This window comes from Perognathus longimembris, chromosome 13 (assembly GCF_023159225.1).
Source record: "Perognathus longimembris pacificus isolate PPM17 chromosome 13, ASM2315922v1, whole genome shotgun sequence".
NCBI classification, from domain to species: domain Eukaryota; kingdom Metazoa; phylum Chordata; class Mammalia; order Rodentia; family Heteromyidae; genus Perognathus; species Perognathus longimembris.
This window is the reverse complement of record NC_063173.1, coordinates 11,368,835-11,396,748: the sequence shown is the minus strand read 5'-3', so window position 1 is coordinate 11,396,748 and position 27,914 is coordinate 11,368,835. Positions and strand designations below refer to the sequence as shown.

The window sequence follows — 27,914 nt, the reverse complement described above, 5'->3', positions numbered from 1 at the left end:
GGAAGTACAGCTGTGGCTCAAGTGGTAGAGCACTAGCCTTGAGCAAAAAAAACTCAGGACCAGCACAGCAGAAACAAACAAACAAATAAAACCATAGACCACATTGGTTGGTACTTATCTTTCAATCATCCACAACCTAAACTTCTTTAGGCTCCCTTCCCCACAGAGTCTATATGGTGAGATTCTCTAATTATGCACATGTCCTTTTATTACAATCAAACATTCATTAGTTCCTTGAAAACAGGCCCCACATCAACATATTTTTCTTTGCCTCTGCAGAAAGACCTTTTTACAATCTATGTATAATCCATACCAAAACTAATCCAAAAAGATGTGAAGTGTTCATCTGTTAAGATATAAGACAGTTAAAAATAAAAAAATGGGGGCTGGGAATATGGCCTAGTGGTAAAGTGCTCGTCTTGTATACATGAAGCCCTGGGTTCGATTCCTCAGCACCACATATATAGAAAAAGCCAGAAGTGGCGCTGTGGCTCAAGTCACCGAGTGCTAGCCTTGAGCAAAAAGAAGCCAGGGACAGTGCTCAGGCCCTGAGTCCAAGGTCCAGGACTGCCAAAAAAAATAAAAAATAAAATAAATAAAAAATAAAAAAATGACATAGCAAATTATAAATCTAATTATCAAAACTCAGGAGTATGACACAGGAGGAGCATAAATTTGAGGTCAGCTTGATAAGAATCTCAAAAAAAAATAAAAATTTAGGTCCTGTATCTATCATACAAATTCCAATGGTTATTGGTAATTACTCATCTGTTTGTGCTATGGAAATCACAGTGATAACAAAATGGCTGTGAAGACAGGCACTGTGGAATTCAAATCACAGCTTAGAAATCAAGCTAGGTATAGTGACACACACTGGAAGAATGCCTGGAGCCCAGGAGTTTGAAATGAACCTGGGCAAACAACAAGACCTATCTTTAAAAAGAAAGAAGTCACACTTTTACCATATATTAATTGAGTGATCTTGAGTGTGCTACTTAACCTCTTTGTACCTTTGTGTCTTCATCCTTTTAAAATGATCCTATTAACACTCTTACAGCTGATGTAAGAGTGAAATGAAATAATACAAGGATAGTGTCTGGCATGGTAAGCACTCAGTAAAATGTAGCATCATCTTCAGGTTGTTAATGTCAGAGGAAAAAAGGCTGTGCAGTTTAAAGTGGTATAACATGTCTAGAATGTTTATTATTGTTATCTATATCCAAAACTTTGGAACAAACTAATAAAATGAAGAAAAAACATCCAAAGATAGTTGTCATAAACAACCTTTCTCTAAATACAGTTTCTTTTATTTATCTTTTGCATTCCTAGCTTCTTTCCAAACATCATTAATACTACAGTGAAGCAGGCATGGAAATGCAAACTATGTCTATGTATTTGCTACTGACAAAGGTGAGGTGGGGGAGGGGAGTGTTCCCCTCAAATTGGATTAAAGTTACTATGCTTCTCCCTCCCAACCAAGCAGCAATTAGTCATCTGTAGCTGCCAAGGAAGGCCAGTTTATTTATTTATTTTTTTGAAGGCCAGTTTAAACTCAAGCAGCTGGCTGTGTTTTAGTTTTAGGAACCTTTCTTCTGATACTCTTAGAACACAGTGTATCCCTGGGTCTACTGTACACTTAACACAATACTAGAAGGTATAGACAGAACATGAGAACTATAGAGGATACAAAAAGGATAGCAGAAAAACACTCAAAATTATCATCAATGGGTGATAAATGCATATGCTGAATAAGCCATGATGTATTCATTGATATAATTAGCTTATTGCATTACTGTTCCATATAGAGTCCTAACTACCAAAACCAGAAGAGTCTTCAGAGATTATCCTGCACAGTTTTATTATCATTGTAAGAACAGAGAGGGAAAGGAGCTCATCATAATCACAGGCAAACCAAAGAGTAGAGTGGAGATCAGAACTAAGGACAAGGCTGGTGGTAGACTTCAATATTAAGTGTGCAGAAAGCAAATCTGTGGAAAATTTTATCATTTGTGAACAAATCTCCAGAGATGGCTTAAGAATCCCAACATCTACAAATGCCACTGACTCTAGGTAGGAAGCAATCCTTGCTCATCTCAAAGGGGGGGGGGGGAGATTATGACAGGTCATAGAACTTTGAAGCTTTTCAAGAATGGCCAACGCAGTAATAGTAAGTTCATCAGTGAATATCTAAAATAAAGCCTTAATTTGTAAAAAGCAGAAATGCAGTTTATCAACCCACTACTGTCCAGGGTTCCCACAGTTCACCTTTATAAAAATAGATTTGCAGTGGTACTATCAGAAGTAAAAAAGAAATCCTCAAATCTAGAACTATTTTTTAAGTAAATTTTAGGCTTATTTTTAAAATCTAGCCCCAACTTCCACTCTTCAGCATTCCCTATACTCAACAATGCCCTCAGCAATCTAAACATATGCTTAGTTGGCATGTGTTTAAAAAGCAAGAGAAGTGTGTGTTCACTACCTCCACATACCTGTGACATCTCAGTAATTCATATCATAACCATCCTTTAAAACCAGCTCAAGACTCCCACTCATCTCCAGGAGCCATTCTCTTAAAATAAATAAACACACACACAGTATATATGTATGTGTATGTATATATATATATATATATATATATATATAGAGAGAGAGAGAGAGAGAGAGAGAGAGAGAGAGAAATGTGTCCTCTTCTGCTCTGAAACCTCTGTTTCCCACAACCTTTTTCATTGCCTTTCCCCCACTTCCTTCACTTAATTCAACCTGTGTTTTGGCCACCACATCAGCCTAGTTGCTTCTCTCCAGTGCAGCTAACACTATGTCTGTGAAGCCTGGCTTGTGGGTACAATTTCCCCTGTCAAAATCATACCAATTCAATTATAGTGTACTAGAAGGAAAAGTGGACAACTTGGACTCAGAATATCTAAGTTGGAAGCTTGGCTCCATCACTTCCCTACCAAGTTCCTATCCACATCTATCAGTTCTTTCTATGAAGCAGCTCATCCCCCATAAAGCTAGATAACCATGGATTTAATAAACCTAAGAGCTTACTAAGCCTACCTAATAATTTAAGTCCTCTGAGAGATAAAAAGATACATAGGGGGCTAGCAATATAGCCTAGTGGTAGAGTGCTTGCCTTGTATATACATGAAGCCCTGGGTTCAATTCCTCAGCACTACATATATTGAAAAGGCCAGGAGTGGCACTGTAGTTCAAGTGGTAGAGTGCTAGCCTTGAGCAAAAAGAAGCCAGGGTCAGTGCTCAGGCCCTGAGTTAAAGCCCCAGGACTAGCAAAAATAAAAAAAAAAAAAGATACATAAGGTATGGCCTTCTGATCTCTCAAAAATTATCTTATATGAATAGGAAAACAGAAGGTAGCAGAGTCTGACAGGGGAAAAACTAGCCTGCAGTCAAGGCATCTAGGTCCTGGTCTCAAGTCTGCCACCCAATCTGTGGGACCTGTTAAGTACTTTACCTTACAAGGTCTCAACTTTCTTCCTGTGTAAAGTGAGCAGGGATTAGAGTCAGTGATTTCTAAGAGCCCTCTCAGCTTTGATAATCTGTGGAAAATAACTTCAGTACCAGCCTGTTCAACAGTCAAGCCAAGAGGGTGCACAAGGTAACCAGAACAAGCTGCTGGATTCAATGGAAGCTGCTCTGTGACCAGGAGAGCCAATGGAAACTGAAAAGGGGGTGGGAAAGTTAAAGCCAGATGATGAATGCATCTGCTGCCAGGAGGGCATGGCTCATCACAGGGACACTTCTCATTTACAGGAAGCTTTGCACAAACCCTCCATTCAGGTCCCAAGGTCCCTTTCCACACAAAGAAGCCTCATGGCCCAGAAAAGGAGAGGGACCAGTGAGAAGTCTGGGCACAGAGACCATGGACAAAGCTAGTGTGGGGCACAGCTCATCTCACCAGAGCTGGGGCCACAGTTTGGGCTCTTTTCTTACCTGAGAAGATAAAGGAAGCAGTAAGCTCCAAGGCAGCTAAGTCTTTCATAATATGTAATGAATCCCAAGATGTTTTTTTAGCCAGAAACACAGATTTTGCTTTGTAGGACTTACAAATTTCAGAAAAATGCCAGCACACTATTTCTATAAACATTGGAAATAAGGTTTTGCTTCTAGTAAGTTTTGTTTTTAATGCCAATCCAATCACTTATCCCCCACAAGATCCTGAGCAAGTCATTCACCATCTCTTGAGTCTGTCTTCACTTATTATGATATAAATTAAGAATTCCCACCTTGTAGAATTAGCCTGAGAATTAGCCTTCCTGCTCCCCTACCACCCAGTATTTCCTAACTCTATTGTTCTTCTCTCTCTATATATAAAATACTAGATATAGATAAGTGCTAACTCATCTTCTGGCACATCTATATACTTTTTATATATCTACCTCTGCCATGAAATTGTGGACAGCTTGAGAACAAGCACAATATTCTAATCCATACTTAAACCCCCCTAAAACAACACCTGGCACATAGCAGGGGTCATAGGAAGTCGGATGAGTACAGCTATCATGCGTTCAATCCAATGCTAGGTGCTATACATGAGACAAAATAATGACCACAATTGCATTGAATATAGTAAAAAAAAACAACAAAAAAAAAACAACCTATAACACCAAACAACATTTTCTGTATAAGGCACAATTCTAAGCCCTTTAAAACATATCAGCACGTTAAGTAGGTATTATTACTCCTACGTGGTTGATAACAGACAACCAAGTCTACCATGGACAAATCCATTAAAAAAAAAAAAGGAGCCAGGCATCTGGCTCACGCCTGTAATCCTAGCTACTCAGGAGGCTGAGATCTGAGGATTGTGGTTCAAAGCCAGCCTGAGCAGGAAAGTCTATGAGACTCTTATCTCCTATTAACCACCGAAAAACTGGAAGTGGCACTGTGGCTCAAAGTGGTAGAGCACTAACCTTGGGCAAGAAGAAGCTCAAGGACAGTGCCCAGGCCCTGAGTTCAAACCCCACAACCAAGGAAGGACAGAGGATGGAGGACAGAGGACAGAGGGGAGGGGAGAAGAGGGGAGGGGAGAAGAGGGGAGGGGAGGGGAGGGGAGAGAGGAGCTCATGGTTTCCTGGAGCTAGGAGGAAGGGAAGGCAGAATTAAGTGACTGGTTTCTAGAAGTGATTAAAACACTTAAAATTAAATGGTGCTATTTGTACAAGCCTGTAAATATACTATATACCACGTAGACTTTATGATACATAAATTTTAACTTAATAAAAAATCTTCCCAGTCAGAGAGCTTGAAAGTGACAGACTCAGAACTCTGGCATTTAAATTGTGTCCTTTGTATGGCTGGAAGTATATCTCAAGTGGTGGAGCATTTGCCTAAGGGAGCTACGTTTAATATCTAGTAACACACACAGACACACACAGACACAGACATACACACAAAGACACACACACACACACACACACAGAGGCACCAGTACAACGTTGTTTTTTTGTTGTTGGGGTTTTTTTTCGGTGGGTTGTCGGGAGCTGTTCTTGAGTTGTTTTGCTCAAGGCTAGCACTCTACCACTTTTGGCCACAGCACCACTTCCACTTTTCTGGTAGTTAATTGGAAGTAAGAGTCTCACAGACTTTCCTGCCTTGGCTGACTTTGAACTGTGATCCTCAGATTTCAGCCTCCGAAGTAGCTAGGATCACAGGTGTGAGCCACTGGTGGCTGGGTAGCACGAAAGTTTTAACCACTATTCTGTACTGGTCTGAGGGATTCAAAATCTATAATATTCTCTAATATTCTCTCTCTCTCTCTCTCTCTCTCTCTCTCTCTCTCTCTCTCTCTCTCTCTTTGCCAGTCCTGGGCTTGAACTCTGGGCCTGAGCACTGTCCCTGGCTTCTTTTTGCTCAAAGTTAGCACACCACTTGAGCTATAGTGCCATTTCTGGCTTTTTCTATGTATGCAGTGCTGAGGAATTTGAACCCAGGTTTTCACGTATACGAGGCAAGCACTCTACCACTAAGCCATATTCCCAGTCCTCAAAATCTATAATATCATCTAATTATAATTACATTACTTAATTTTGTTTGTCTAAAAACAGACATTGAAGAGCTAGGGACCCAGCTAAGTGGAAGAGTATATACTAAGCATCTGAAATTGCAGGTGTTAGATAAATGTTTACTTGAAAAAAAGTTCATTAATTTAATTCCTGGCACTCAATATAAAAGAACCCAGCCATGTTAGCAAACTAAATGTAATAAAAGCTAGACAGAAACATGTACTACGTAAAAGTATCCATAGGAAAGCATCCCTTGTAAGGTAATCTGGCAGAAACATTCAGTACTCACTGACTATCCATAAGAAAGTTCTCTCCTGGTTCTCAGACCTATTATAGTTTTACGCAGTTCCATGTGACTACTTTTGGCCAATGTTCTGTAGCAGAAATGACATGTCTGCACTATGTGCAGAAGTATTTAAGAGCCAGTATATATGAGTCTCCAGCTCCCTTCTGCATAGACATCATGGGAGTCTCATGTTGAAATGATGGCATCACAAGACTTAAGCAGTCACATACTAGATGACAAATGCCCACCAGTTACCTGACCTGCACCTGCTCTGGAATTTATGAGCAAGATTCCAACAAATCTTTGTTGTGTTGAGCCCCTGAAATCTTGGGTGCAGGGGACAAATTCATCATCATAACATCCTGACAGACAGAAGAAGAAATAAACTGTTGGGTGCCACTGGCTCACACCTGTAATCCTAGTTACTCAGGAGGCTGAGATTTGAAGATGGTGGTTCAAAGCCAGCCCGGGCAGGAAAGTCAATGAGACTCTTATCTCCAAGTAACTACCAGAAAACTGAAGTGGGACTATGGCTCAAAGTGGCAAAGTGCTAGCCTTGAGCAAAAAGAGCTCATAACAGCACCAGGCTCTGAGTTCAATGACTCACCAAAAAACAAAATTTTAAAAATTCAGAATATATAGGTATTACATTTAGTACTTTGTGTAATCTACCACTCAGTATCTTGACTAGATCATTACCCTTTAAAAATGGAGATTGTAAAGCTTGTTGAAATTTTATTAGGAAGCAGGAGGGGTGAGGGAGAGCGTGCTAGAGAGGAGGACCTTGATTTAAGCATGTTGTACATATGTGTGGAAATGTCACAATGAAATTCCCTCTCTATAACTAGGATATGCTAATTTAAAAAAATAGATCTGTTACTATTCTCACAGAGTTGTTCTGAAAATTAAAATACAGAAAAGCATCTGGCTAAATCCATTTACCTTTGGGGGAAATATAAGATTGAATCTGATGCTCAATTAATGAATTCTAATTGGAAACTACATAGCTTTTCAACATACTATAGGAAACATGTGCCATTTATGTTAGGATCAATTACAGAAGTAGAAAATTTGGAATCATTCCATTCAGCTAGATCACAACTTAATATAAACAATGAAGTAGAGGGGGAAGAATAGGGAGTCATAGTGACTCCATTTACTGAGTGTGTGACTTAGAAGGAGCAAGGGCTATCTAGTCCCAGCACCTCATGGTGTTGGGAGGCAGGGAGGGAGAGGGGGAGGCAGGCAGAGGGAGGAAACCACACATAACTATGGTATTGTTTCCTCTCTGAGTTTTTTCACAAGGTACATTCCTGTTTCTTCTCTTCCAAGTTGCTTCCTAGTGGAGAACAAAGTATAGTACGTACAAAGGCTAAGTTTTATTTAAAGCCTCCAGTACTTTGAATTTCTGGGCCAGGTCTTCTGTACACAATACTAAGAAGCATCTGTCACATGCCTATTTAAGGAGGTGTGGCTTGCTATTTTTCTATTTCTTTGGTACAAGCCATGAAAGAGGACTAGCCAATAAAAATGTTCACAGACCAGTAAACTGAATGTCTCTGTAAACTTTGGCTTATAATAAGATCAGAGAACCTGACAAGTTGAAATTCCAACTGTTTGTGTTCAAGAGTTGGATTTCTCTTTCTCCTAACCCACTTATAGGCAGATCTTTAAAAGTCTTCAGAGGGAAAAACAGAGATTAGAAGACTTCCTTAAAGTCATCTGGTGACAACAGAACCAATTTCATCCCCTTTACTTCTCTGGGGAAATTAGCTTTTTCTTTTGTAACAGGTTTAGCAGAATGTTCTCCTGTGTTCACTCTTAGACACAGGACTGGCACAATGTGCCTTTAATAAAGCTTTCACCTGTAGAACACAAAGCAGTTGCTAGGGAGGATGCAATGTCTTCCTCCCAAGAAGAACCAGGATTAAACCAACTGTTCTTCACTTAACCATACTTGCTAAGCAACTCTTTAATATCAAACCTCATTTTAGGATCAACACAGACTTATGAGATACTATTCAGCCACTACTGAGCTTAGAGTGCAATGGAGATAACAGATATCAAAACAGACTAGCTGGGTAACAGAGGCTCATGCCTGTAATACTAACTATGAGGAGGAGACTAAAATCCAGAGGACTGAGATTAAAGGCCAGCCCAATTAGAAGAGCCCATTTCTGAAAAAGAGAAAGAAAGCAAAACAGCAAGGCTGGATGCAGGGCTGAAGTGGTAGAGTGTCAGTCAAATAATTAAGCCAACCAAGTACAAGATCCTAAGTTCAAACTCTAGTAGCATACATACACAAAGACAATATAAAAATTTTTAATTTCTTCTTAATGGTGCTGGGAGTCTCACACTTATTAGGCAAGCACTCTACAGTGAACCACAACTCTAGCCCCCTTTTGATGCTATTTTTGAGATAGGGTTTCACTTCCTGCCTGGGCACAATCTACCTGTTTTAGGACCCATGTTATAGCTAGGATGACAGGCTCACACAATCACCCTCAACTTCTGCCACTGAGATGGCATATCAAGGGACTTTTCTGTTCAGGCTTGCCTGGAGCCAAAATCCTCCCAACCTTAGCCATCCAGGTAGCTAGGATTACAAGTATGAGCCACCTACTCATAAGTTATTAATATAGTGTCTTAGGGCTCTAAACCAATTACTAATTGTCCTGTGGTACCCAACTACACCTTAGAGACATTTCTCCTTTTCCATGAGTACCTGCCAAGGGAGAGTGCTGGAGACTACAAGGCTACGAGAAAAAGGAACCTTTCTTTTCAAGGTTCCATTTTCTACAGGGCAACAAGTAGGTCTGTGTGCAGAGGGTTCTAAGGTATCAAGGTAGTGACTCTCTTAAGTTTGAAGGCAAGCACTCACAGCCCACAAGCCAGTTTCTTCTGGATCATAGCAATAAGTAGCATATAGCCATATCGGTCACATACTGTTCAGAGGTCTGAAGCTCAGCTCCGTGAAGTAGTTCTTTTTCTGTTTGGCCCTGAGGATGGCATTCATTTTCTATAGTTATTACCTCTATTATGAAAGGATATGTCCCAGCCATCCCAGGGGACCAAGCAGAGATAGTCATAGACAGGAGAAGAAGGTTTATTAGTGGGGCCATAGCTCCCACAGGAGAGGGAACAACATGGCGTCTGTACCTTATCCAGGTGGCAGCTTCTCTCTGGGGCTAAAGGGGAAGTAGGTAGATCTTATCGGTGAGTGGGAGTGGCCCATTAGGTATGGGTGGATCTGGGGGCTAATGGGAGGAGCTGAGGACTGAGGCAGGGGAAATGCTAACATATTATACCTTAGAGTTCTCTAACATCCCTTTGAGTAGTCATTCAACTTTCACTTCTCTATATTAAATTTAATCTGTTTTAAATGCCAATGTGATTTTTGTCTCATCATGTAGATCAGGACAGATACAAGTAGCATAAATGCTATGACAGTGGCCATGGAGCCCATTCTCCTATATAAACTAGAATTCTGAAGATTGAAAATCACCTGCTCAAAGTCACACAGAAACTAGTTAGCAATCCTTTTATTGTCAAACAAACCAATGAGATAATTATCTCTAACTAGAAAAAAACAGAAGTGGATGTGTGGCTCCAGTGGAAGAGCACTAGCCTTGAGCAAAAAAAGCCAAAGGACAGTGCTCTGGCCCTGAGTTCAAGCCCCAGAGCCAGCACTATCTTATAAAAAGAAAGTACAGAAACATGCATTTCAACAAGCTCTTCAGGGCCCCAGGCAAGAATTCAAATAATAAAAATGCATGTTGATAGACCTCCATTACAGAATTTTATCTCCTCTGCCAGCCCAGCAGAGTCATGGTAAAATACTGCCTAGTCAGGATAACACATCACAAATGAATTCCAATAAGCAGATGTGATTTCTCCCTGCAGCTTCCCACTCCTATAAAACCATCAGGAAGCAAAGAAAGCTTTTGTTCTCCATCTGAACTGCCTGTAGGTCCTTGCTAGTAAAGGGAAATTAGGTTTTGAGAAGCAGATGGCTTGTCACAGAGCCTAAAACCCTAAGGTAAAAGGGAAGCAATTCACTAAAACCGACCATTTCACCTCTTTGAGGTGATAAGTGTGTCTAGTAATAAGCAAACCTCCAAACAGGTGCTCCCAAAGCACGTGTGTGAGCACACACATGCATGTGTGGCTATGCGTATGTGCATGTACGCACACTGTCCTGGAGCTTGTCAGGACCTAGGCACTGTCCCTGAGCTTTTGTGGTCAAGGCGAGTTCTCTACCACTGGAGCCACAGCTCCACTTCCAGCTTTTTGGTGATTAACTAGAGATGAAAGTCTCATGGACTTTTCTGGCTGGTCTGGTTTCAAATTGCAGTCCTCAGATCTCATCTTCTTTAGTAGCTAGGATTAAAGGCATGAACCACCAGTGCCTGGCTCCAAAGCACTTTTTAAGACAGGTAGATGCTGGGCTGGGAAGGTGGCTTAGTGGTAGACTGCTTGCCTAGTATGCGTGAGGTCCTAGGTTTGATTCCTTGGTATCACAAAACAGTAAATAAATAAGTAGGTGCTAAGTCTCAGTCTAGCTTCAGCTACATTCATCCATAGCTATCACCACAAATTCACACTAATATTTGAGATTTTTCTGAAACTAAGCATCACTTTTTCACAGCAATTTCTTACTATGGATATTTTACTATGGGAGATTTCTATGAAGGAAAAATACTACCACAGTAAGACCCTCAATATAATAACAAGAGACAGGAACTTACAGGCCAAATAAGAGCCTATAAAGTGAACTAGAACAAAGTAAAAGGTAAAACAGTGTTTGCTCAATTGAGCTGAGAGAAGGAATGTTTGTTTAGTACCCTATGGTCATCAAACTTGACCTAAGCTGCTTTTCTATATTGTATCTCATTTAATCACCAAAACAATTCAGAATGAGTGTTTCATATAAGAGAGTTTCAAAAAATTACAGCTTTCTTAGTTCAGTTAAGGGACAAAAGGTAATTTGTTAAAAAAATCAGCAAGTTACCAACTAAGCAAAGGACAATGACAAAATAATATCTTTTATTTGGATATTGCTTTAAAGTTTTTCAGAGTACAGCAAAAGAGGGGGAAGTGAGCACTAGCTAGGCAAGAAATCAGAATACCCAAGTTCTAGTTTGACTGTGTATTTCAAACCGAAACTAAATCCCTTCCCTTTTGGGGATCTTAATTGCTTCACCTAATACAACAATGGTTCGTTCAGTTTAATCAGTTGAGCCCAGGTGGTGTTGTGCACCACCATAATCCTAGCACTGGAAACCTGAGGCAGGAAGTTCAAGTTCAAGGCCAGCCTGTGTTTTATTCTGTCTCAGAAAACAAGGACTGGGGGCTGGAAATGTGACTTAGTGGTAGAGTGCTTGCCTAGCATGTATGAAGCCCTGGGTTTGATTCCTCAGTACCACATAAACAGAAAAAGCCGGAAATGGCGTTGTGGCTGAAGTGGTAGAGCAAAAAAGGTAGAGCCTTGAGCAAAAAAAAAGCTCAGGGACAGTGCCCAGGCCTTGAGTTCAAACCCAAGGACTGGGCAAAAAAACAAGGACTGGCTATATAGCTCAGGGATACAGTGCCAGCCTAGCATCTGCAACCCCCTGGGTTGGATTCCAGCACTGATGGGGGAGGGAGGGGAGAAAACAGTGATTTAAATGATCTCAAATACCCCCATCTTCAAGACATGGAGCTCTTGTTGTCAGGGTCTGTTTGCATCTTCTAGCTGTAATTCAAGATTAACAGCTTACCTCCACTTGTCCATTAGCTGTTTCTAAACCAGAAGCATCCTTTTCAGCACAGCTTACCACCTGTGCTGGATGTATCATTAAGTGTAAAGCTGATAGCATACTTTGCTGGAAGGCTGGTACACAAATGTTACCTGGAGATGAATAAATCATTCCAGTTGTGTTAGGTTGCAACTGTAAGGGCAGCATCTGTGGTTCTAAAAAACAGATGGTCTTATAAGGATACAGGACTTGGCTCTGATCTGACTTCCCTAAAGCCAAGCAGGTTTGGACCAGCAGGACGTCTTGCTGGAAGTGACTGAGTAGAGCTAGTATCCAGTGATGAGGAAAGATGATAGAAATGCACATGCAGGTTTTTTTTCCATAATAAATGAACTTATCAGGTGTTCCAATTACCAGAATCCCAAGCTCTTATTTTTTTACTTACTCATCAACTTCTTTTTTGCCCAATACTTCCTTTCCTGATTATAACAAAAGGTAAGCTCAGGAAGACCCCCTAATACAGCGCTGGCACAAAATAAGGACTTTAAGATCTGTTGACTAAAATAAATTTGAAAAACAGAAAACCAAATTAAACTTTTTTGACACCTAGCTCAGTGTTACTAATAGTAGATATATAGTAAATGTATTTAATGAGTAAAGTAATATGCCAAGCACCATTCTAGGTGTTTTATATATTCTCTCATTTAACTCTCAAAACAGCTTTTATTTTTATTACCTAAATTTTTTGGCTAAGTTAAAGCTCAGAAAGTTTGGTACTCTGCCTACAGTCGTGCATGAAATTAACTAATGGAAGTCAGAATTGACTCGCCAAAGTTCTATAAATGTTTCCTGTTAAGTCTCCTGTCTTACCCATACACCTGATTTATTCCTACTTTTAGATCTCTGTACTTACCATTTTTCTGCTCTGAATTCCTTTCTAGATTTTTCTTTCATGGTGTTCTACTTTGCTTTAGATTATTCAAGTGGACGCTTTAATGCAATCTAATCTCTTCAGAGAAGCTGTTCCGGATCATCTTCCCAACGTTCACTGTCTCTAGTCTCTTCAGTCATATAAAAGCCTGTAAGGGCCAAGACTCTGTCTTGGTCACAGTTGTGCCCCCAGCACTTAGAAGAGTGACTGGTCTAACAGGCATTCATCACTGAATTGAATGAGTGACTTCTATGTGCCTAGAGACTCTCTATGTGCCTAGACTCACAGAGCTCTAAGAGTATTAATGTGATAACTTATATTTCATAAAGAACACAGAGTCTTTCCTTATATATTATAAAAAGTTTGCCTGGTCTCACTGACAATGATGGTATGACTTTGGAAAGTCTCACTTTTCAAAGCATGTATAAGACATATAAGTTTGTCATGGTAAGCAAGTAAACCCATGAAAACGCTTTGTACAAACTATAAATTACTAAAACATGTATATTATAATGATGGAAAAAAGAACTTAAAGACAAAGGTCAAAGTCTTTACTTCACCTATCACCCTAAGGCCCAAACAGGTGAAATTTATTATCCAATCATGATTAGACTCTGGAACTCCAGGTAACTACACTAGAACACTTAGCAACATCCTGCACAGACTGCCCAGCCTTTGGTACTCCACTTTCTCTTGGTCCTTCTACCTCACTGACTGTTGCTTACTAATCTCAACTTACCAGAAATAGTCCAGGCTCAATAATCACATCTCTCCTCTGCTGTTACCTACACATATTTTCTAGGTGATCACAATTTCATGGCTTTACATATGCTAATGACTCCTGCTAGGGTATCCAAAATGTCTATATGTATGAACTTGATTATGAGAATATGGGGTACCAGCTTCATTCTCCCCCTCTGATTCCTAGTTCAAGATGTAAGTTGTTTACTTTGCCACATGTTCCAGTCTTATTGTGCCACCCTTGCCAGAGGCTGAAAGCCATTGGGACCACAAAAGCTTAGACTAGAAACTGGCATTATGAGCCAAAATAAATCTTAATGTCTTCATAAGTTAACTGCCTCAGGTATTTCACTATAGTAATATGCAACTATATACAATTTGAAATTTGTATCTCCGATATGTACCTTTCTGAATTTCAGACTTACATGTCTAATTGCTTACCCGACACATCCTTTTGGTTGTCTAATAGCCATCTTAAGATGTAATACAGTCACATATTGTTTAACAAGGACACATTCTGAGAAAAGTTATCATTAGGTGATATCATCACTGTGCAAACATCAGAGCATATTTACACAAACTAAAATAGCTACATCATAAGTCTATATTGCAGAACCACATTGTATATGAGATCTATCACTGAAGGAAATATCATTAAGTAGATAGATGACTTATGTTCAAAACCAAAAGGATGGTCCCTACCCTACAAACCTGTCCCTCCCAGTCTTTTTTATGGTAGAGGAAGGCCAAAATAAAAAGTCAGTCATCTCACTATTGTCATAATCCTCAATAAATCAAAAAATTCTGTCAGCTCTACCTTCAGTCCTGATTCTAACTATTTCTTACTATTTTTACCACTAACACACTCAAGCCTCTATTATTGCTCTTTATTATAACAGCCTCCTATCTGATACCCTCTGCTTCTGCCCTATCCATTTGTCTATTTCCCTCTTTCCAGAAGCCAAAAGGTTACTTTTAAATTCAATTCAGAGTACGCTATTCCACTTTGTTCAAAACCCTACAATGACTTCTCATCTCACTCAGAGTAAAATACAAGATCACTACCATGACGTCCAAGATACCCTATATTTAGCTTGCTTCTACCAATCTGATCTTACTTCTTAAAATTCTCCTTATGCATTACATTTACCCTGGCTCTCTTTACTCCATACTGCTGCAAAATTAAAATTGGGCATCAACATCTGTGTTATTGGGAAAGCATTCTGAGATGGCTAAAAGCAGATGAAGAAAAATGTGCAAGTCTCAGATCCCTCAATATGAACAGCAAAGACATTGTCTGATAAACCAAGCACAGTGTCATCACAAAAACTTAGCACTTATAGTTCTCTCCACCTAAAGTATTCTTCTCTCAAATGATCAATATGATATGCTCTTTTATTTCATTCAGATCTCTATTTGAATTTCAGCTCAACAGAGCAGCCTAGGTTAACTATTATATCTAAGACTGAAAGGAGAAACTTTACTTACTACTGTATCCTCAATGCCAAAGTAATACTCAATAATCAATATCAGTAATCAATTTCAGCCATTGTTCTTAATTCTTCAATCTGTCTTTCTATAGACATTTTTAATGTCTCTTTTCTAGATATCCTCAGTGAGTACTTAATAGAAGTAACTGAAAGAGAAAAAAAAAAGATGGAGCCATATTTTCTCTGAGACTTTCTCATAAATCAGCTAACAAATTAGTATTAATAAGCACCTTCGGGTGCAGAGTACCATCCTAAAGAAAGACATTACCAAGCTATGTAGTGTAAAGCGATATATAAAAAGAGTAACAAGATGGGCAGTGAGCTCATGAGAGATGCTCAGCATCATTAGCCATCAGGGAAATGTCAAGCAAACGACAATGAGGTACCAGCAGTGTGGGGAAGATAAAAAATACAAATAGCAGATGGGCACTGGGGGCTCAGACCTGAACTCTTAGCTATTCAGGAGGCTGAGATTAGAGGATTGAGTTCAGTGCCAGTCCAAGCAGGAAAGTCCGTGAGACTACCTCCAATAAACTATAGTATTAATCCCCTTTCCCTGGCCTCCCCCTACCCCCAAAAAAAGCTGCAAGTATAACTCTGGCTCAAGTGAGTGTTGTTAGGCTTGAACTTCAAAAGAAACTCCTTCCCAGGCCCTGAGTTCAAGCCACAGGACAGGCACCAAACAAACAAATAACAAGTGGTTGTAAGGGGGAAAAAAAATTGGAACTCTTATGCACAGCTAATGGAAAAGTGCAATGGTGCAGCCACTATGTAAGCTAGAATTCCTCAAAAGGTTAAGTATACAATCATCAATTACAATTGCTTTGATCTGGCAATTCCACACCTAGGCGTATACCCCAAAGAAATAAAAACCTCTGTCCACATAAAAACTTGCTGGGAATATGGCCTAGTGGCAAGAGTGCTCACCTCATATACATGAAGCCCTGGGTTCGATTCCTCAGCACTACATATATACAAAATGGCCAGAAGTGGCGCTGTGGCTCAAGTGGCAGAGTGCTCGCCTTGAGCAAAAAGAAGCTAGGGACAGTGCTCAGGTCTTGAGTTCAAGGCCCAGGACTGGCCAAAAAAAAAAAAAAAACTTGTATTAGAGTTTTATAGCAATATTACAGCTAAGGAAAATCTACCCAAGTAATCACTCATTGACTGATGAGTGAGCAAACACAAAGAAGCATATCCAAACTATAGAATATTCAGAAATAAAAAAGAATGAAGAGCCAGGCCCCAGTGGCTCACACCTATAATGCTAGTTACTCAGGAGACTGATATCTGAGATCAAGGTTTAAAACCAGCCAGGCAGGAAAGTCTTTTATCTCCAATTAACCACCAAAAAGGTAAAAAAAAAAAAAAAAAAAAAAAGAATTGTGACTCAAGTGGCAGAGCACTAGTCTTGAACAACAACAACAAAAAGCTCAAAAACACTAACCAGGCCCTGAGTTCAAGTCCCAGGACTGCAACAAGGGGGAAAAAAGAATGAAGTACAGATATGTTCTACAATATGGATAAGCCATGAAAACATTAAGGGTAAATGAAAAAAAAAAAAGACAATTGTAAAAGGTCATCTTGTTCTATGAGTCCATTTATATTAAATGTCAGAAAAGGCAAATCTACTGTAGAAAACATTAGTGTTTGCTTAGGATTGGTGGAGAGAGGGAAAAGAGTAAGTGATTGCTAAAGGGTATAGTTTCTTTATGGAATAATATGAATATTCTAAAATTGATTACAGTAATAGATGTGCACACATACAAAAAGCCACTGAACTGTACCCTACAAATGATGTATTATATGGTATGTAAATTACATCTCAAAATAAAGATCATATATATATACATATATACATACATGCACACACACGTGCGCGCACACCTTTTTTTGCCAGTCCTGGGGCTTGAACTCAGGGCCTGGGCAATGTCCCTGGCTTCTTTTTGCTCAAGGCTAGCACTTTACTGCTTGAGCCATACCACCACTTCTGGCTTTTTCTATATACATGGTGCTGGGGAATCGAACCCAGGGTATGAGGCAAGCAGCTTCTTCACCACTAGGCCTATTCCCAGCCCAAAGATCCTATTTTTATAGTCTTTAAGCCTACAACACAGGACTGTCAACACATTTATTATGAGACAATAATATCTCAAGGAAATTAAGTGATCCAAAGTTTTTAGTCTTGAGCATATATCCAAAGAAGTGTAAGTCAACATACAATAGAGATTCTTGTACATCCATGTTTATAGCATCCCTATTCATAATAACCATGCTATGAAACTAGCCTAGGAATTTATCAACTGATGAATACAGAAAATGTAGTATACAGTGGAGTATTATTCAGCCATAAAAAATAAATGAAATTATATCATTTCCAAGAAAATGGATGGAACTGGAGATCATTGAGCAAAACAGCCAAGCCCACAAACTAAAATGATGCAGTAACTACTGAAAATACTATGAAGGATACTAAAAATTTAACAGAATTCCAATTGAATCCAGCAATTCTACTTTTGGATACATATATAAAGGAGCTAAAGTAGTTCTGTGGCTCAAGTGGTAGAGCACTAACCTTGAGCTGAAGAGCTCAAGGACTGTGGCCAGGCCCAGAGTTCAAGCCCCATGACTGACAAAAACAAACAAAAATAAAAGAGCTAAAAGCTGGGTGCTGGTGATTCACGCCTCAAGGCTAGCACTCTACCACTTGAGCCACAGCACCACTTCCAGTTTTTTCTGTTTATGTGGTTTTGTGTAATCGAACCCAGGGCTTCATGAATGCTAGTCAAGCACTCTACTGCTAAGCCACATTCCCAGCCCTAGAGAGTATTCTTATAGAAAGCTTACAACTAAAGCTACTCAGGAGGCTGAGATCTGAGGATCGTGTGAGATTCTTTATCTCCAATTAACCACAAGAAAACCCGAAGTGGCGCTGTGGTTCTAGTTGTAGAGTGTTAGCCTCGAGCTGAAGACCTCAGGGACAGTGCCCAGGTGGAGTTCAAGCTCCACTACCAAAAAAAAAAAAACTAAATACAAAAAAAAAAAAAAAAAAAAAGAGCTAAAGGCAGAATTTCCAAGAGTTAATACTCATGTTCATTACAGTTTTTCACAATAGCCAAGAGGTCAAAGGAGGCCAGTGTCCATCAATGGATGGAAGAAATAAACTGTGGCATATTCATAAAATGAGATATTAATTAGCCTTTAAAGGAAATCCTGTCCACATTAGTACAATGCAGATGAACCTTAAAGATACTAGCTAAGTGAAATAAGCCATTTACAGAAAGACATTCTATATATAGATATATAGATGAGGACCCAAAAGTAGTGAAAGTCATAATAACAGAAAGTAAAACTGTGAATTCCAGAAAGTGAGAAGAGGGAGAAGTGGAGAGTTATTTGGAGTTTGGAGTTTCAATTTTACAAGAAGAAAAAGTTCTAGGGACCTATTATACAACAATGTTAATACTACTAAACTGTGTACTTAAAAATAGTTAAGAAGGAAGTGGTACTGTAGCTCAAGTGGTAGAGCACCAGCCTTGAGCTGAAGAGCTCAAGGATAACACCCAAGCCTAGAGTTCAAGTCCCATGACCAACAACAAAAAAGGTTAAGATGGATTTTAGGTTATTTTTTAATGACAATTTGTAAATAATTTGGGTATGCACGGTAATGTGCCCAAAGATGAAATCTCCAATGATGTTAATTTCTTTCTATGATAAAGCACCTTATCCCAACCTACTGTGCTCATCATCCTATAATCTCTTTTACAAGCAAGAGGTCTAAACCGAGAAAGGGCAAGTCACTTACTCAAAGCACATGGCTAAGCAACTGAAACTGAGCGATCTGGTTCTAAAGCTCAGGTGCTTAACCACTAAACTATACTACAAAATACTACAGGCAGAAATATACATGGATAACATTCAGGACAGTCCTGATAACCTAAGCTTTCTATTGAAGACAGCCATAGAAATAGACACACTGTATATTCAATGTAGCATATTAGAAGCACTGTGGAAACATACAGGGTATTTTTGTTTTCAGTCCTGGGGCTTGGGACTCAGGGCCTGAGCACTGTCCCTGGCTTCTTTATGCTCAAGGCTAGCACTCTACCACTTGAGCCACAGCACCACTTCCAGCTTTTTCTATTTATGTGGTGCTATGGCATCAAACCCAGGGCTTCATGCATGCTAGTCAAGCACTCTACTGCTAAGCCACATTCCCAACTCGAGAAAGTATTCTTATAGAAAGCTTACAACTAAATTTAGTTTGCTTTCCAGAATCTCCCTTTGGAACCATGCCCCAAGCCAACTCATAAAAGAACAAACTAGACTAGATGTACAGTGGCTCATGTCTATACTCCTAGTTTCTTGGAAGGCTGAGATCAGGAGAATCATAGTTCAAAGCTAGCCTAGGCAAAAATTTCATGAGACTCCATCTCAATAAGAAGCTAGACACAGTGGCACACACCTGTCATCCCAGCAATGTGGGAATTATAAATAGGACTGTCATCCAGGCTGACAAGGCTACTAAGACCCCAACTTCAGAATCACAATATCGCCTCTAATACTGCCAGGCATTAAGTGCCACCAGATTCCTTGCTGGCAGCGTGTATCTCTGAATAGTTCACATACTTTCTCTTCAGCCCTGCAGAAACAAACATCATCCTCTGTATGCCATCCCACACACAAATGGATGCCAGAACTTCTCCATTTGCAATACTACACAAACCTCTTGTTTCTATTTAGGTTCTCGTGTGTGTGTGTGTGTGTGTGTGTGTGTGTGTGTGTGTGTGTGTGTGTGTGTGTGTGTGTGTTCACGTGCATGCAACGGCTTGAACTCAGGACCTGGGCACTGTTCCTGAGCGATGTTGCTCAAGGCTAGCATGCTGCCATTTAAGCCACAGCTATACTTCTAGCCTTTTTGGTAACTTATTTCCAATTAACCACCCAAAATCTGGAAGTAGAGCTGTGGCTCAAGTGGTAGACCACTAACCATTAACACAAAAGCTCAAGGACAGTGCCCAGGCCCTGAGTGCAAGCCCCAAGACCAGCATACACACACAACTTAATTTCATTATAGGATTTTCAAACATGTATTTAATGTGCTTTGTTCATATTCAGTCACCATTGCCCTTGTTTGTGTTCTCTAACCCTTCTCCATGGTCCCTTTTCCTCTTCCCTAATAGTCTCCCTTCTACTTTCATATGTTGTTTTAAAAAAAAAATCTGGAGGGCTGGGGATATGGCCTAGTGGCAAGAGTGCTTGCCTCGTATACATGAGGCCCTAGGTTCAATTCCCCAGCACCACATATACAGAAAATGGCCAGAAGGGGAGCTGTGGCTCAAGTGGCAGAGTGCTAGCCTTGAGCAAAAAGAAGCCAGGGACAGTGCTCAGGCCGAGTCCAAGCCCCAGGACTGGCCAAAAAAAAAATCTGGAGGGGCTGGGAATAATGCCTAGTGGCAAGAGTGCTTGCCTCATATACATGAGGCCCTGGGTTCGATTCCTCAGCACCACATATACAGAAAATGGCCAGAAGTGGCGCTGTGGCTCAAGTGGCAGAGTGCTAGCCTTGAGCAAAAAAGAAGCCAGGGACAGTGCTCAGGTCCTGAGTTTACGGCCTAGGACTGGCCAAAAAAAAAATTCTGGATCCGCATGAGTTTGACTTATTTTGCTTAACATGATGATCTTCAATAAAATGCATTTATGTTACTCTATTACTCTACTGGTCTATCTTAGTAAATGCTCTTTGCTTGTGGGGGGGGGGGGGGGGGAAACAAACTTTTTTGCCATTTTTTTTTTTTTTGACCAGTCCTGGGGCTTGGACTCAGGGCCTGAGCACTGTCCCTGGCTGCTTCTTGCTCAAGGCTAGCACTCTGCCACTTGGGCCACAGAGCCACTTCTGGCCATTTTCTGTATATGTGGTGCTGGGGAATCGAACCTAGGGCCTCATGTATACGAGGCAAGCACTCTTGCCACTAGGCCATATCCCCAGCCCTTTTTTGCCATTTTAAGCTACAAGTCCCAACTACTGTCTACATTTTATACACACACACACACAACACACACACACACACGCACACACACACTAAAAGACTAGAAAAACATTCACATATCTACATTTACTGTGGCATTATGTTTTCAATAGCCAAATGATGGAATCAGCTAAGTGTGTGACCACAGATGAACAGATTAAAAAAAGTGCTCTACCACAGAGCTATACACTCAGCCTTTTACACTTAAATGTATTGTCTTATTTACATACCTGAGTCATCATTGACTTGACATTCTAGATCTGTGCTTTCTGATACAAATGCTAATAGCTAATAGCTATTCTAACTATTGAAATTCTAATTTTAGTGAACTGAAACTACAAATAAATTTCAGCTCAAAGGCTCACTACTGGAACCTTTTTGGTAAATGCATGTCCTTTACAGGATGGAATCAATGTAATGATGAACCAATGTTCATCATTTCCATAAGGCCTTATGGAAAAAGGTAGAAAGCACAATTCTAGTAAAGGTAATCAGAACATCTTGGTTCAGCTTCCCTCCCCAAACCAAAACACTACTTACTATGAAATTTAATTAAGAAGGAAATTTATTTATTTCATATTAGCATGCAATGAAAATTACAGGTGAGTCTGAAATTATTCTTTTGAAATATTAGAATAAAATCCCAACTCTGCAGAAATAAAAACAGGAAAACATTGGTTAAAATTTCTTTGGAGTTCGTGAATGGAAATACAATCAGCATTCTCTTTGTATAAAATGTTAAGTCGGGCTGGGAATATGGCCTAGTGGCAAGAGTGCTTGCCTCATATACATGAAGCCCTGGGTTCGATTCCCCAGCACCGCAGATATAGAAAATGGCCAGAAGTGGTGCTGTGGCTCAAGTGGCAGAGTGCTAGCCTTGAGCAAAAAGAAGCCAGGGACAGTGCTGAGGCCCTGAGTCCAAGCCTAGGACTGGCATTTGTATGTACCAGTGCTCAGAGAAAAGCGCTAAGAAGATACATTTGGGAGAGGTAAGATTATAGGTAGACAAACCAGTCAGGAAGTTCCTATAAAAAGTGATTAAACAAGTTGGGAATATGGCCTAGTGTTAAAATCCTTGACTTGCATACATGAAGCTCTGGGTTCAATTCCTCAGCACCACATATATAAAAGTGGTGCTATGGCTCAAGTGGTAGAGTACAGAGTACTACCCTTGAGCAAAAGGAAGCCAGGGACAGTGCTCAGGCCCTGAGTTCAAGCCCCAGGACTGGCAAAAAAAAAAAAAAAAAAGTAATGAAACAGGGTTAGTGTGTTGCAAATCATTTTAAATATAGCCTTGATTCTCACAGTTAAAAATGCTATCATTTAATTATACAGCACAACTACAGAAACAACTGTTAAAAGTCAATTCCATAAAACTAAAGCCTTCACAGCAGTTCTTCATTTAACAGCCATTTTAAACTTCAAACTAAAACTGCTCATTTTTCTGTTCTCCACTGTAAACAATTTTAGAAAAGTTATTTCAGCCAGATGAGTACATCTGTGCAGCACACAAGTGTAAACAATTAAACGAAACATTCCCTATTCTTTATTGGGGAAAATTCTCACACAGCAATATCAGGTTGCAAATTGACATTTTTAAATTAGTTCATTTATAAAAATATGAACATGCCCATTTCAAATCCCATTTGGTTGCATGGTACAGCTGCCTGGAATGAATCTCAGTTTATCAGGCACATGGCAAAGGCATTCGGAACTGCCACATGCCATCATTAGGAACAATAGCCAAAAATACAATACTTAGGAAGTTCTTGCATGAAAGGATTGTTCTAGTCTGTTCTAGATGGGAAGGAACATGCAGATAAAGGGAAAGAATAAATTCCTATTTTTAAATATACATCTCAGTTTTACCTCTTCTCTGAAAACACAATGGACTCCTGCCTAACAAGCACAAAGACCCAGGTTCAAATTTCAGTATGGTGCTCCCCAACAAAAACAACAACAAAAGCTATGAACTATCACAGCTTTGATTGCATACTTTCTTAGCTTAGAATTTTGCTTACCCTCCTTGCCCATACTAACAAATTCTGAAACAAAGATCATGGAATTCAACTAATGCCGAGCTCAATTCAAGCTCTAAGGCGAGGTATGTAGTCCATGACTATAATCCTGTAACTCAGGAAGCTGAAACAAGAGGATCAAAAGTTCCAGGTCAGCCTGGGCTACATAGTAAGAGCCTGTCTCAAAAATAAAAAAATATGGGCTAGGCTGGGAACATGGCCTAGTGGCAAGAGTGCTTGACTCGTATACATGAAGTCCTGGGTTCGATTCCCTAGCATCACATACATAGAAAACAACCATAAGTGGCGCTGTGGCTCAAGTGGCAGAGTGCTGGCCTTGAGCAAAAAGAAGCCAGGGACAGTGCTCAGGCCGAGTCTAAGGCCCAGGACTAGCCAAAAAAAAAAAAAAAAAAGCAATAAAATCTATATCTGTATCTATATATATATATATATGGGCTAGAGATTATAATTCAGTGGTAGGACTTTTGCCTCACATGTCATAAGCCCTCAGATCCTCAGCTTTATGCATACACACACATTAATTCCCAATTCTGCCTATTCTAAACTGTGTGAACTTGGATACATTTCTTAATCTTGAGACTTTATTTTTTCAAATATAAAATGAAAATATCCAACCTTGCACAGATGTGGTAACAATGAAACCAAGTGAACATAAAGTCTGTCTGGCTCCTATCAACATTCAATAAATGGTACCTAGTCTAACACACTTTCCTTTGTCCCCAATATAATTTGCACATACTGGTAATTACACACCAAAATTTAAAAGCTTGTTTTAAAGATTAAATGAATTAATTTAAATAAATGACTTAGAAAAGCTGGCACAGGTAGGTGATAGTTTTAATTACTGTTATTACTACCATCATAGCATGTTCCATATGCTTGAGACCAGCTTTGAGCTCTTCAATGAGATCCTGTCTTTAAAACACAGACCAAAATTCAGAGCCAAAGATGCTTATCACAATAGTATTGGTAATAAAAAAAAAACCTGTCTAGCAATAAAGTTATGATTAACCATATGTGTTTGCACATACCTGTAATTCCTGCACATGGGAAACTGAAGCAAGAAGTTTACCAGTTCAATGCTAGCCTGCGCTACAAATGAGATTCTTTTAATCAATCAAATGAAGTTATCAATCATGTCATGAAATGTAATAACATCTAGCCATAAAGACTGATAGTGTGCCAGGCACCAATGGCTCATGTCTATAATCCTAAGTACTCAAGAGACTGAGATCTGAGGATCATGGTTCGAAGCCAGCTAGGGCAGGAAGTCCGTGAGACACTATCTCCAAATCACCACCAAAAAGGTAGAAGTGGAACTATGGCTCAAGTGGTAAGAATACTGGCCTTGAGCAAAAAAGCTCAACGACACTGTGCCAGACCTGAGTTCAAGCCCCAGGACTGACACAAAACAATAAAGACAGTGTTAAATATATATCTTAACTATTCAGAAAACAGAGATCAGGGACTCCATTTCAATAAATGGTTGGGTAAAGTGACTTACACCTACCATAGCAACACAAAAGAGAACAAATAGGAAGACCACAGCCCTGGCCAGCCCAGGCAAAAAAGCAAGGCCCTACACTTGGGAGCAGGGGTAACCAAAACAAAAAGGGGCTCAATAGGTCAGCATGTGCCTATCAGCTTGAGGCCTTGAGTTCAAACCTCAATACTACCAGAAAAAAATTCTGATAGTATTAAATGTAAAAGCACTCTATAAAAACTGAGTGATGTTTAGCTATATAAAGTAAGTAGAAATCAACTTTATTTAAAAAGCTAAAATACTAAAAGTTTTTAATTGATCTCTATTTGGAGATTTGCCAAATTTTCACATTTTTTCATAATAAGCATTTTTTTCAAATCACAGGACAGAGATTAAAAAAGAAAAATAAGGATATAATATTCCATCAGGATTAAGATGGTTAGAATCTCTGCTAGGTGACAGGGATATAAAAAGCACATTACTTTTTATACAAAGGATTATGTCAATCCTAGAGAGACTGACACAAAGGCAAGTGTGGAACACAATGGAAGAGAGCAATAAAGGGAAAATCCCATCAGATTTTCCCAGGTGGTCACTTTCATCTCAGAAAGTCTGTTATCAGCAAAGCCAAGTTCAGTGAGTGGGGTAAGAAATGAATTTGATGAGTGAAAATGATGGCAGAAATCTAGCTAAGACCAAATACTAAAAATCTGCAGGTTTCTCGAGAACATGGAACCCATCAAATACCACACAATATAATAAAGGTCCTAATGGAAAGTAGTAGCAGAAATGTGGTCAGTCTACAGGGGTCAAGAAAGGCTTAGTGGAAGATGACCTATTTAAAAACAAAAGATATTAACCTGGAGAAAGGAGACTATGGCATTCGAAGAAAAAAGGAACATCCCAGCAAACAGAAACAGCTTAACATGCCTGGAAAGTGACATTTATTTCAAGGTTGCTAGAAAGCAAAGTTCAAGGCAGACAGTAGTTAGCAGGGGCCTGTTCCAGGAACACTGAATATCTGCTCTACTTATCAGGCAAGCAGCTACACATGAGCCAATTAAGAAGGGCACCAGACCAAAAGGAGCTCAGGCCAGCAAAAGAGACAGTTGGGGAGCATTATGGTAAAAATAACTGCTGAGTGGCTATAATGGAGGAATACCCAGCCAGCAGCCTGGAGTCTGAGAAGGCTTCTGAGAGAGAGTGCTAAAAATGGTGCATACAGGAAAAACAGGGCTAAAGGGAGTAACATCCAAGATGGTAACAACTACCCGATACATGGATTAATCAAAATCACCACTAATCAGGAAATCAGTCCTAGCAAGACTTCCAAAAAATAAAACTATTCTTATCACCAGATTGTATCCTCCAAGAACCTTATTTACCTTGTCCACTGCTACATCTCCAATACTGAAAATTAGTACACAAAAAAAGCTACTCTAGGGCTGGGGATATAGCCTAGTGGCAAGAGTGCCTGCCTCGGATACACGAGGCCCTAGGTTCGATTCCCCAGCACCACATATACAGAAAAAACGGCCAGAAGCGGCGCTGTGGCTCAAGTGGCAGAGTGCTAGCCTTGAGCGGGAAGAAGCCAGGGACAGTGCTCAGGCCCTGAGTCCAAGGCCCAGGACTGGCCAAAAAAAAAAAAAAAAAAAATTAAAAAAAAAAAAAAGCTACTCTATAAATACTTGTAAAGAAAATAAAAATGGTATATGGGGAAGGCATGCTGTTACAATTTTTTTAAGTGAGTATGCTAAATGAAATAAGCCCATCACAAAAAATTTATGGGGGCTGAGAATAAGGCCTGGTGGCAAGAGTGCTTGCCTCGTATACATGAAGCCCTGGGTTCGATTCCCCAGCACCACATATATAGAAAATGGCCACAAGTGGCACTGTGGCTCAAGTGGCAGAGTGCTAGCCTTGAGCAAAAAGAAGCCAGGAACAGCGCTCAGGCCCTGAGTCTAAGGCCCAGGACTGGCAAAAGAAAAAAAAATTATGATTCCAATTTTATGAGGTACTTGATTAGTCAAAATCAAGTATAAAAAGGTCCATGCAACTCCACTTCCAATAAATCAGCAAAACGCCAGAGTAGAGGAGTGGCTTAAGTGGTAGAGTATCAGCCATGAGCAAGAAAGCTGATCATAGGGTTGGGAAAGACATACAATGGAAGGGGTGATACTGATCAAGATATAGCATATTTATAAACTGATTTGTTGAACTACTTAAAAAAAAAAAATAAGCCAGGCACCACTGGCTTATACCTTACACCTGTAAGCTACTCAGAGGAGTCTGAGATCTTAGGATGGACTTACCCTGGGCAGGAAAGTACATCAGATTCTTATCTTCAATTAACCAGCAAGAAGCAGAAGAGGAGTTGTAGCTCAAGTGGTAGAGTGTTAGCCTTGAACAAAATTTTCAAAAAGCTCAGGGACAGCGAGTATGCCCTGAGTTCAAGATCTAGTATCAGCGCGCACGCACACACACACACACACACACGCACACACACACACACACACACACACACACACACACACACACACACACCACAAGCAAACAAACAACAACAAAAACAGATTCTCCCGGAAGGTGGGTGGGAGGAGAAGCATGAGGAACTGAGTTCAGGACCTCATACTAGCACAAAAAAGAAAAAAACTCAACTCTATAAAGAAACTGAAATGTAAGCATTGCAATGCAGTTTCATAGGCTTGTCTTAAGCTAGATTTATCTGATTACAAAACTATTTGAGGAATGATAAATCATTATCCCAGAGAACTACCTTCTTCCTCAACCAGGTACATCTAGGCTACTACCCAGGTGTAAGTCCCATGACTTGTCCTGTCCAGCTCTGCAGAAAGTTATCAACTGCAAGTAACATGATTGAGCCATTATCAAATACCATATTAGGCAGTCTCCAAGGGTCAGATGAGGATACATGGAGCCACTAGGGAAGAGAAGAAAGAGGTGACCCAGGTTTTCCAGACCCCAAACTTACCAAGACATAGATACATTTCTAACTGTTTCTTCCAGGAGGCCAAATACTCCCCTGGCAGTGCCAACAATATTACAGTTGCCCAACAATGCTTCACTAAATAATAGCCCTCATTCCCTCTCCTCCTCCAGACCAGCTCTAAACTTCATTTTCAACTTATAACCATTT

The 27,914-nt window shown here is 39.9% G+C and overlaps 1 protein-coding gene and 1 long non-coding RNA gene across 7 annotated transcripts in view; one reads left to right on the top strand and one right to left on the bottom strand.

The window, feature by feature from the left end:
• The window catches only part of Fam168a (family with sequence similarity 168 member A), a 131,040-nt gene that overhangs the window by 75,423 nt on the left and 27,703 nt on the right, over positions 1-27,914 (bottom strand). The window lies entirely within an intron of this gene.
• Positions 366-26,688, top strand: LOC125361383. The gene is made up of 2 exons (XR_007212943.1): positions 366-416; positions 26,573-26,688. It is a non-coding gene; the product is annotated as an uncharacterized LOC125361383 (long non-coding RNA).